The following is a 12,141-nucleotide window of genomic DNA, read 5'->3' as shown; positions in this document are numbered from 1 at the left end:
GGAGGAGGGAGAGAGAGAACAATATTTAATATGCTGTTCCTGCTTTCATCCCTGCACAGCTTTGCAGAATTGACACTTAGCTGAAAAGCCGTTTACCAACAAACTGAATGCTCTCGGTGAACCGAAAGCAGGTACAGTTCAAATCAGGGCAATCAATTCTTTACTATTAAGCCCCTTTTCCTTCCCTCAAATATTGTAAAGCCAAATGCCTTCTCACCACGTCCTATCCTCTCATGCGCAATTACCATCAGGTCCGGACTATCCTCTCCCGTGCACCCCAAGGGAAGGATAGTGGGAGACAAACAAAGTCGAAGGTCTAAAGCTCTCTTTTTTTTTGGTTACGGTGCTATCATATTCGGTTTCAGCAGAGCCCAAATTTTAAAAAGCCCATCCGCTCACACGTGCCAAAAGAGTAGATCCTTCACGGACGTCGTCCTTCCGCCTCTCCAATTTCTCCCGACCACATCTCCAGCCACCGGAGATCGCTGAAAAACCACCCCACTGCTTGGCTCCCTCTCGGGGCTGAAAGGAAAGACGCGCCGTCGCCCTCTCGCCTCGGGCCAGGCCCCTGACCTGCGCGCACGGCAGACAATGAGCAGCCCTGAACTCACCAGCAGCAGGAGCCGCGCCGAATCTCTGCCGCGCCGGGGCGGTCCTCGTCCTGCCTTAGCCTTCCGAGCTCCCTCCTGGCTGGCACCGCTGCACCGCCACCGCCTCCTCGTCTTCCGCAGGCAAGCCCTCGCCAGCTAATGCCGCCGCCCCAAGCACGCTTCCTTTTCTTCCCGGCTCTTTCCCGGCTCAAAGAGTCACTTTATACCCTTCGCCACAACATGGCTGCTCCCCCCCCCCCTCCCGCCCGACCGCCAACTAGACCGGGAATCGCGCGGTTCGGCCTTTGCTGTTGCGGCGTTACTTCCTTTGCTCGGCCACGGTACGACTCCGGATGCTGCTGACGACTCCGCCGCCCTGCGCGTAGTTGCTAAATAAGAACGACTGAGCGGCCGCCCAGGAGCACCAGATCCCTGCGAAGCAGCCGCAGCGCAGACCCGAGCCAGTGCGACAGCTAGCGGCTGGCGAGTGATTTGCTGCCTCTGCTGCTGCCGATATGGGACTAGGTTGGAAAGGGAGCCCACGGCCTTCCCCGACTGCAATTTAAAGTTGTAGTAGTCTTTCTTTAGAATAGTTAACCTCGTTGAAGGAAATCCGGGCCGGGATTAGATACTTAACACTTTACCACTACGATATTTTATCTACATATTCCTGCCAATGCTGTCTGTTTGCCTGGAACAATGCCTGTATTATACCTGTTTCTAATTCGAAGAGCATTTCTGTTTTGTTTCTTTTATACATTTTTCCGTTCTGTATCCTACTGTACGAAGTTATCACCCAACCCTCTCCCAGAAAAATGAAATATCCTAGGAAATATTGAAAAGGCAGAATATTATATTTTCCTGGATGTGAAAAAGGGAGAAACACATTTTAAACACAAAGTAAATTCCTGCAGCTTCCTGCCCATCCCCACTTTGTCAATGGGCCATTAAGAAGGCCAAGCTAGTCCACTTTACATAATAAAGAGTTCTCCCCTTCAGCTCCAGGGGGATGGAATTAAGGCAGGATAATATTGCCTTTTACTCAACTGATCACATGGCATCTGAGAACTCAACCAAACCTGGATTCAAAACTCAGCCTAGAGGGTTGCCCTTGCACGGGCCCATGGGAGTCTGGCAACCAATCAGAATACATTTCTTACACAGGAACAGGAAACAGATAGGTGGGGCAGAATAGATTATAAAAACCCCTGCAAGCCCTTCTTCACCCTCTTCTCTTCCCTTCTCTTCTTCTCCACCAACATTGAAGCATGTGATCACCTTTTCTGTTCAGGACTCGCCATGTCGTCCTGTCCACCATTAAAACCATCTTTCCAAGCAGCCTCCATGTCTCCAGTGTCTTTTTCCCCACTTGGAGCTGAACCCAGGACATTTCTTCCAACACTACCTATAAATTAAAGGTTGCTGAAGGTGTTTGAATAGGAACTATTAAAATCAACAGAGAGATGGACATTTATTTTTATATATCACATATGACTGAATATTTTTGAGTGACATTTTTGAGACTGAAATCTTAGCTTGCAATACAATGTAGAGGTTATGTTTTGTGATTGCTCCTGATGAAAATGAAAATAAAAATCAAGTGACAGGTCTCATGGTCTCGATGTTTTTACATGGCTTCAATAGACTCTTTTAAGTTTTAATTCTTGTATTTAAACATTTTTTTCTATTAGCCCTGATTTTGTATAAGATATCTTGACTTTTTAAATTTATTTTTCCTTTCTTTTCTTTCTTATTTCCTTTAACGAGAATCATAGATTTAAACAACTGAATACAAGTTTGACTTCCAAGGCCCAGCCTTCTCTTCCGTCGGTATGTTAAGGCTTCAACTAATTCATTTTTAAAAGTTACTTGAAATGCAGTCAGTCAAATATTTGCAGTGCAATCAAGGACACCAGTTTAATTGAAAGAAGTTGGAAACCTATATTTTCTGCTGCAGATTTTATATACTTCTGTGTACTTCTTATTTTATTGGCTAAAATTCAATACTCAACACAGTGCCTTTCAATAAAATATTTCCCAAAGTGTTTAGAAGAGGTAATTTAAGCTTGCATAGCAACAGTTCTTAACCTAATGAAAAGGGATTTCTGGTGTTGACTTCAAGTCTATGCAGTTAAGCTTGGAGACTATAGCAGGTCAGGTGGGTACTAAATGGTTCCTCAGAGGATGATATAAATTCAAACTACTAAGTAAAATGTATCAAAGTAAAATGTAAAATATAATTCTTATAGTGTAGAACATGCCTGACTCAATCTGGTGTGAATTATGAGTAAATTATGTCCTAGATAATCCAATGCCAGATCAGTGAAACAAGTGAGTAATTTTTTTACAAATTCCAAGTCACCTTCACTGTGATTGGTAGGCTCCCCCCCCCCCCACAGTTCTTAAAAAGAAGGGGGAGAGAGAGATACTGGTACACCAGTGTCTCTGCATGAATGCCTGCAGGTAAGCTAGTTGCAAAACCCATCCTGTGTGTTTTACTGCTTAAGAAAGGGCTGTGCTGCTTGGAGCTTAATTGTCCCATAAAAGATCGTGAGTTCTTTTCTATACGTACATATACACAAGCATGTTATGATTCTCTACAAGGGTCAAAAAATGCTACCACACTTTGCCCTAGGTCAGTAATTGCAGCCCTATAATACATGTGTCACAGGTGACATGCCATGTAATTTTTGCTGACATACCAGACCTCCAGACTGGATCCTCTGGAAGTTCTTTGAGAAGGTCTTGCTCTCACAGCCTTTGTGCTGTCTAAAAATTACTGAGCATTCTAACCAGTGGTGGCTTGCTAATATTTTTACTACCGGTTCAGGCATGCTCCCATGTGCGCTGCACATGCGCAGAAGCTTCGCGCCGCCGCTACTACCAGTTCGGCCGATCTGGGTGCAACCCACCTCTGATTCTAACACAATTTTTCCAGGCTCTAGAGGTCCTGTGAGAGCAGAGCCCTCCCGTGTGACTTCCAGAGGATCTGGAGAGGAGGCGCCAAAAAGGCCTCTGTTGTCCAAGGATGTGTGTGATGTGACACACCAGCAGAGTCAAGGTAGGCATTTTCTGAAATTATGACATGCCGAACCCAGAAGACTCACCATCACTGCCCTAGGTTCATAGTTCATACTACACCAATGGGCAAATCCTTGGGTACACGTGCAAGAGGAGTTATTGGCTGAGGATGTAGATCACAGACTTCTATGTGGGTGATATTTTCCATTCCTTGGAAGCAAAATATACATTTAATGCCAGAGTGGTCCAGCATTTGTGCTTAATCCATGTAGGTCTCCGTTCCCAAGAAACATGCAGAAGGCTGTTAACATGGCACAGTCACTAGTACTCCAGCCTCAGATTCTGTTCTTTGCTGGTTTGGGAAGCACATCCTTCCCAATGGCAGCCTGCTATTGTAAATAATTGTTAGTTCTGTACCATGAAGACAATTGTGTGCACCCGCAGATAGGTGGTAGCCCCCAAGGACCAATTGTGGAGATAAAATAATATGTACCCAGAATGTATTTTCTGTTTATTGGTTGCTGTTTTTCATTGGTTGGACCAACATGAAACTACACTGGAATGATTGTATGCATTCTGTAGGCAGGACAGGCTACAGCCTGGCCCTTATGCATGCTTCCTCAGATAAATGCTCTCCAGATGTTTTCCTACAGGCTAAATGTTGCATCACTTCCTGTGATCTGGCACTTGGTGTTTGATGGAACAGCACCTCTCTGATGGCAATTAAGGTTTCACATGGGACATGCCAAGGGCCAGAAGACAGAGAAGCATATAATAATGCTGCTCTAGTCCTATTCTGTCACCTGTTGGTTACATACTTCTAAGGCAGAAACAGAGGTTGTCCTTCATTAACACACACACACCCCTAAAATTTCAATCAGTGCTGAATTTAGACTTGGTAAAGCCTTAAGCTACATAAAGGTTGAAGGTCCCTTGTTAAGAAATTACACCAGAAGTTCTCATTAAAGTGTGTACCAAAATGAGGATCTTGGCTCACCACAAAAACGTTGAAAATATATATTCCTTTTAATTATCTAATATAAAGATAAAGTGAAAAATAAAATTATTTTCACATGAATGCATTTAGTGGTTACATATTTATCATTTGGCTGGCTTGATTCTCATAGATTATAATATAGTACTGTGTATTCTGAAAATAATGCTTAAATATAATTTTAAAATAACCTCAATATGCATTTACACACACACACACACACACACACACACACACACACGTACATATGAATGCATCATGTACTGCATGTGTGTGTATGTATGCATATACACACACAAAATGCTAACAAAATAAGTAATATCATGTTTTTTATAATATAAATAATGAACCTGTTTGCAAAATGAGCAAATTGGTACCTTGCAGATTGTTAGCTCTAAACTATAGCTTGTTTACTTTATGCCTAAATCCGGCACTTTTCAGGGTGCAGTTTGTTGCTCCACTTCCAATGTACTCTTCCTCATGTGCTTTAACGTCCCTGTCCATTTAAGATAGAATACTTCAGTTTGTTGCTGCATATTGACCCGAATAGTTTATTACCTAACCGTACTTCACAGAGACAGGAACATACTTTCAACTGAGTCAACAATTATCATTTTCTCTAATACCATCCACTATCACTTTTTACACATCCATACTGAATTTAGGGAAGTGTTTACTGGGCACTTCCAGTAAATTTCTCTGGCCTATGACTTTTAGATTCAGGTTCATTTGAACTTTCATTTTGGGAAAGTGTTACTTAAAATACCATGTTATTTATATTTGAAGCATTTGGAGACTGGTCTGTCAGAGAGTTTGCCCTCTATAGTGGTTTGGGTGATACTTGATGTGTGGTACTGTTGCAGATGTACGATAGTGTGGCTCCTAGGGTAATCCTATCTGGCTGGCAGTAACCCAGGCAGTAACTCACTTAGTAATTCTTTGAGCCCAAACTTTGGAATCCTCCACCTTCTGGGCTACCAGCCCAGGGGTGAAATCCAGCAGGTTCTAGAGAACCGGTAGCGGAAATTTTGATTAGTTTGGAGAACCGGCAAATACCACCTCTGGCTGGCCCCTGAGTGGGGTGGGAAGGGAGATTTTGCAGTATCCTTCCACTGCCACGCCCACCAAGCAACACCCACCAAACCAAACCACACCACACCCATCAAGCCACGCCCACAGTAAAAAAATTGAATTTCACCACTGTACCAGCCTATTACTTATATAGTCATGGTTTATGTCAGGAAGATTTGATTGTAGAACTGTTCAAGTAGTTGGGCCATAAACTGCTAAAGTTGCATCAGCACAATACTTCCTCAACTATTCTGGTTCCTGTACATTCATGCCAGATAGCAGACAGTAAGTCATTTTGAGAATAAAAACATGATAGAAATTGAGCAGCTTTTGCCATAAATATCTTTAGCTCTTTCTGGCATTTTCTTGTAGGGTCATTATCCTTGGTGTTAAATAATACATAAATATTAATATTGATCTGAGACATGTTGTAGGCCATTAATACCATAATAGGGGACCAGTTAAATATTCAGAATTGTACAGAAAATGGTTGAGAACCTTAACCTACTTTTATTTTGAAAGAATGAGAATTGCTGGCAGGGTTGCGGTAAAAGACACATTGCTATTCAGCTTCTTTGTCTCCAATTGATAAGACCATTCATTCCTTTTCTTCTCCCTACAACTCTAATCTTCTAAAATTCAGCTTGATTCTTTTGAATTCTTTTTTCCAACTGGAATGCCAACTCTTTTTTTCTTCTTTTTTTTCTGGGTCTCCAAATTTCTTCAGCAGCCTATCTCTGTAGACTAAATAAAGCAATGTAAAACGACTAACCATCATCATCGCCATCACTACTGCCACCATCTTTACTTTCATCACTGCAGGATAGGGGCCAACTATTTAAGAAATGCATGAAAGTTAGGCCTTGACAGCTTTTCTGACCCCGGTATGTTTGGTGCTTATCTGGCCCTTGATGGAGCACTACTTGAAAGGAGAGCAGCAGGAGGCGGGGCTTGATGTCACGACGACACGACATGCAATCTTGGGGCTCCAGGATTGCTGTCGATATCTCTGTTGCTGGACGGTCCTTTTAGGATCTAAACCGTTCTGAAAGAACGGTGATAGAGAAGAGCATGTCCTGCTGATCTCAGGGACATTGCAAAGTCCCTGATCGATCCAAGAGAAAGCTCTTTTTGCTGGCTACAAGAGAAGCAGCCAAAATGGCTGCAGAAGGTTGGGACAGTCCCCTGAAATGGAAGCAGAACAGGAGAGACAGTGTGCTTAAATGGCGAGAGAAATCTTTATTATTAGAGAAGAGAAAACCTAAAAGACTTAGAGTTAAAATAAAATTGAAGACAGAAGGAAGCAAATTAACCCTGGCTTAAAACTATCGTGTTATCTTTTTCACTTTAATTTTGTTTGTTTTCTATGGATGGACTTTTTACAAATGCCTCTTTTAAACTGGACTGGTCTTTTTTTCCCCTTCTTCCTCTATACTTTTTCCATTTTTTGTATTTGTATTAAAAGTTCCTTTCCTCCCAAGGCTCGACCGGATCGTAATTTTAAACATTTTTTCTTCTTCTCTTCTGGAGTTCGGAGCTTAGAAAGAGAAGCAAAAACAGAGGGAAAGGATGTAACACTGCCATCTAGAGGCTAGAGGCTTGGCAACATCTGATAATACAAAGCTATTGGCTTTGTTTACTAAAAGGGTCAGTGAAAAACATCTTGTTTATACAGATGTTTCTTTGAAGGAAAGAGAAAGCTTTGACCTGAAAAACTTTAATGAATTTGTTTGAAACCTAGCAAAAGCCTTTGATGTTTTAGTGGCAGTGTTTATAACCTGTAAAAATGGCCCAATATGAAGAAGAAAAGGGACTAACATTGCAAAGAATTATGCTAGAAATTCAAAAAATCGTAATAATCACAGAGAATTGAATAGACTTGAAATTATATATCAAAATACAGAAATTATGGAGGGAAGAGTTGAGAATACTTATAAAAAAACGATGAAATTTGAGGACAGAGTTCAAAAAAACCACAGAGACATATGAAAGTGATAAGAAAATTGTTGACATTGACAGCAAATCAAGAGTGGAGGGAAATGATAAGTGCGAAATTCGGAAAGGAGAGATCGATGAACTGGAACTCTATCTCAGGCGTCAAAATATAGATGAAGAAAGGGGAGAAAATTTGGCAGAAACAATGAGAGTGATTTCGGCAGAAGCACCAGCAATAACAAAAGTCAAGCTGATGAGATGAACAGATAGAGGGTTTCAAATCTTTATAAGATATGCAATGAATAACAAATTGTCAAGAGAAGTCCATATAAGGACTTCCGGTTCCGGCGGCTGACGGCGACGGGCAAGCTTTGCTCGCCCCGCGCTTTCCCGGTGGGCTCCCCACTCCTTGGGGGGCACAGAACGCCCCGTAGAGGCCCCTGCCAGAGGAGCAGCACTGCGGGGGATCCCCGGAATCGGTGGCGGCCGGTGGGGGGCCCCCCGCCTCGCTCTAGGCACCGGGGAACATGATGGGGGACGCTCCGGCATCTTCGCTGTGAGGCTGACAGAAGAAAAAGACGATCTGAAGGACGCGGCCGCGGTGTGGTGAGGTGACAACTCCCTCTCATCCCCTTCACTAACTCAGAAAAATTGCCAGCACTTTAAACTTTACTTTCGGCTTGGCTGGAGAAGCGCAACTGGAGGGAGGGGGATTTCCCCCCCCCTCGGACAGGCGGCTGGAAACAATTTCGCTCTCAGCCCCAAGGGAAGGAGGAGGGGGGAGAGCCAACTAAGGATGCCACGCTCCTAGTAACAGCGAACTTTTGAACTTAAAATTATAATGGAAGGATGATCTGAAAGGCTTTTGGGAACTTTGAAAATTTTGTTATGCCTCAAACCCGAAGCTGGCAGGGCAAGATGGCACACTTCCGTTGTCTTTATGAGCTCTGAAACCTGACTCCACCTTTAAAACTTCAAGCTTCCGGTCTTTGTCTCTGTGCTACTCAGACAAATCTCTTGTTGATTTCTGCCTTTTGAACTCCCTGGTCTGAAAAACTTTACTGCCAGGGTAATTAGAAAAATCCTCTTCTGCTTGGACCTTCTGTCTCCTGGACTCTTCTGGCTGTTTCATCTCTCTGACTGATCAAACTCTGTACTGACTGATCTTCTCACTCTACAAACAATGGCTCCTAAAAAACCACCCCCTGGAAAACCTGGCTTTGCTGCCTCTGCACCAACATCTGCAACGTCCAGTCCTAGTACACAATCAATGATAACAGCTTTGATGCAACCTAAATCTACAGAGACTGAGTTTCAACAAATGTTCCAACGAATTCTACAGGGGCAAGAGGAAATAAAAAAACAATTAAAAGAGATGAAAGAAGAAATTAAAGAGAACCAGGTTCAAATTAATAAAAACTCACAGAGACTGGATCTTTTGGAGGGTGGGACGGCTGAGATGAGGGAGGGGATGGAAGGGATGCAGAAGGGGAACAAAGAACTTGATACCCAGCAGATGAAAATAGAATTTGAGAGAATGTCCTTTTATCTTAGATTTCAAAATGTGGTGGAAGCAGATGATGAAGACATAAGGGACATTATGACAAGTATCTTGGCTGAATAAATTCACAGAGAGAAACAACAGATGGGGTGGGAAATAGACCTGGTTTATAGAGTGAACTCAGCGTATGCTAGAACACATAACGTACCCAGGGAGGTTCACATCAAATTCCTCAGAAAAAGTACAAGAGATGAGATTCTGAGTGTACAAAGGGGGCAAGAATTGAAATACCAGGACAGGCATATAACCATTCTGAAACAGATCCCCAAGAAAGTGAGGGAAAAAAGAAAAAGCTATTCACAGCTAGCGAAGAAACTATACCAGAAGGGGGTGTGGTTCAGATGGCAGATGGCAGATGCCTGAAGGGATGCTAGTATTCTGGGAGGACACAAGAGTTAGAATTAACACACCCATAGAGGCACAGGCCTTTATGGACAAAAACAAAGCACTCTTAGAAAAACCAGATGACCCTACACCAGATACACAGGACACGGGAGGGGCCGAAGCCCTGCCAGCAGGGGGAGATGGGGCGACACCGAGAAAAACCAGATCACAAAAATGAATAAGAAAACTTGCTTGACATAAGTTGACCGAATTTATTAATTGAATTTATATGCTGACTATATGTAACTATTTAGTAATGAATTTTTTTGCAAATGTATACTTTGAGTATGGAGGGAGGGGACATCTACCACACATGCAACCGTCAAAATTTGTATTTACCCATTACCTTTTTCCTTGTAAACTTTTTAAAAAACCAATAAAACGTTGTTTAAAAAAAAAAAGAGAAGTCCATATAAGACTTATCAAGAAAACACTTAGAATACAGATTCTACAAATGACAAGAGATATTGGACTGCACTATTTCTGGAAGGATACAGGATGATGAAATGAAATGTCACAATAAAATTTAGTTAAATGTAGTTAAATTTTGAGTATTATGTATAAGACAAAGTAATGATAGCTATAGTCAAATAAATGATCAATAATGATAATAAAGCATTTATATATACTAGATTGATAATATCAAATTTTATACAAACTCTAAGTGAGGATGATGGAGATGATGTTGAAAAACCTTTTTATAAAAGATAAATCTATATAGAATAGAATATAAAGATGTAATATCATTGGATGATTTCAGGATGATGTAATGAAATGCCATAATATAAATTTACTTCAAATTTAATATGTTTCATATAAAAAGGATGTAATAATAGCTATGCTTAAGGGATGTTTAACAATTATAACAATTTGTATACATGTATATTAGACTGATGATACTAATAATGGAAAAAACATGGAATTGAAAATTATTAGAGAATGTTATCAATGCTAAAATAATAGAATGACTTAGAATAGGATATAAAAAATTCTTTATTATTGGATATATTGAAGATGATATAATGAAATAATATAAATGGATACATATTTAGAATACCTTGTTTAAAATGGAGAAGCAATAGTGATAATCAAACAAATGAAGTATAATAATAATGTATACAAAGATGTTTGATTGACAATATGTGATTTTTGATAAAGCTCAAGTGATGAAAGGATGCAGAAAGACCTTGTAACCAATCGACACACTGTATGCAGTTGAAGAGGTTTTTATGTTATATGTTTTGTGTTTCTGTGTTTGTTTGAAAATAAAAAAAATATTTAAAAAAAAAGAAAGGAGAGCAGCAAAGGCACATCTACATTGTGCCTAATACTGGCACACCTTCAGTGGCATGAATGACTGAAAAGTTCTGAAATCTTTTTCTTTACTATAAAGACATTGTAAAGAACTCTTGTCTGCATAAGGATTGTGTCATTTTTGGAAAGCATTAACATTCCCTTCCATGTTTTTTTCTTTTAGCAGAAATGTACACCTCACATAAAGAATTATCATTGCAATGCACATGGCACCAATTCATTTAACAAACATTTCGAATTTTATCTCATGATGCTATTCCTACCTTCTCTTTTTTCTTTGTCTGGTCTCCTATATGCAGTTTATTCTTATTTAATTCCTTGATACGTGAAATGTTTTTTAAAACCAACAATTTAATTATTTTTAATTACTCTTCCCTTCTAAAGCCATAAACTTTGGGAGACCTTGGGATCAAATATATTATTCTTTTTAAATCTCAGTCCCATGAATTTTATCTTCAGACCCCTTTGTTTATTCAAGCTTTTGCAACCAAATTCCTATAGCCCACTTTCACTCTTATTTCTTTTCTCAATGGTTTTTATGACTTTACTAGGATATTAATCAATGGGATTAGTCTTTCTTTTGTTTAGTTTTAACCCTGTGACCCATGGAGAAGCGTAAGAATGATTGCAGCAACCATCTATTACTGCAACATATGAACTTGTAAACAAGCTATTACACAAGCATATGAAGGACAACTTTAGAAACATTTGTTTTTCTGCTCCTTAAGTACCTTAGGTGTAGTTTAAAACTGTATGAGACACCACAGTGCAAACAATGACATTCATTACAGAACCTTGTTACAGGATTATTGGTAGGGAAATGAGAAATAGGGGGAGATAATGGATGGACACAGTTCTGATTCATTTGAGGAACAACAGCATGAAAAGCTAAGGAGCAGATGCCCTAATAAATAGTATTTCAGAGGATTTTTATATCAGTCTTTACAGAGTTTCCAACATGAAAGAGATAAATGGCTTACCCAATCACAGTTGCAGCCAACAAGAGACAGATAAGCTGAAACCATGCATAAAACTTAATCAGGACATACTTATCCCTAGACTACGGCTTAGTACCAGGTGTGAATGTAGTCAGTGAGAGAAAGGTATAGGTAGTCCTTGAGGTACAAGCATAATACAGTGCCTGCCCAATATGGTTGTAAGTTGTAACTATTGTAAAAATGAGGTGGCCACATGACTAACCCTTTTAGAGACTTCAAACAGTCTCTAGGTAACCAGTTGTAAGTCAAGGATTATCTACAGAGGAAATCTGA

General features: G+C 40.5%; 1 protein-coding gene across 1 annotated transcript in view; it reads right to left on the bottom strand.

Moving 5' to 3' along the window:
* The window catches only part of CDK17 (cyclin dependent kinase 17), an 80,537-nt gene extending 79,697 nt beyond the window's left edge, over positions 1–840 (bottom strand). Inside the window, exon 1 of the mRNA XM_081957315.1 lies at positions 612–840. The gene's annotated coding sequence lies outside the window, so the exon portion shown is untranslated. The remainder of the gene's footprint in view (positions 1–611) is intronic.
* Positions 841–12,141: the final 11,301 nt, after the last annotated feature.

Source organism: Natrix helvetica (genome assembly GCF_964273705.1).
Source record: "Natrix helvetica genome assembly, chromosome: 6".
Classification (NCBI taxonomy): Eukaryota; Metazoa; Chordata; class Lepidosauria; order Squamata; family Natricidae; genus Natrix; species Natrix helvetica.
This window is presented reverse-complemented; position numbering and strand designations above follow the sequence as displayed.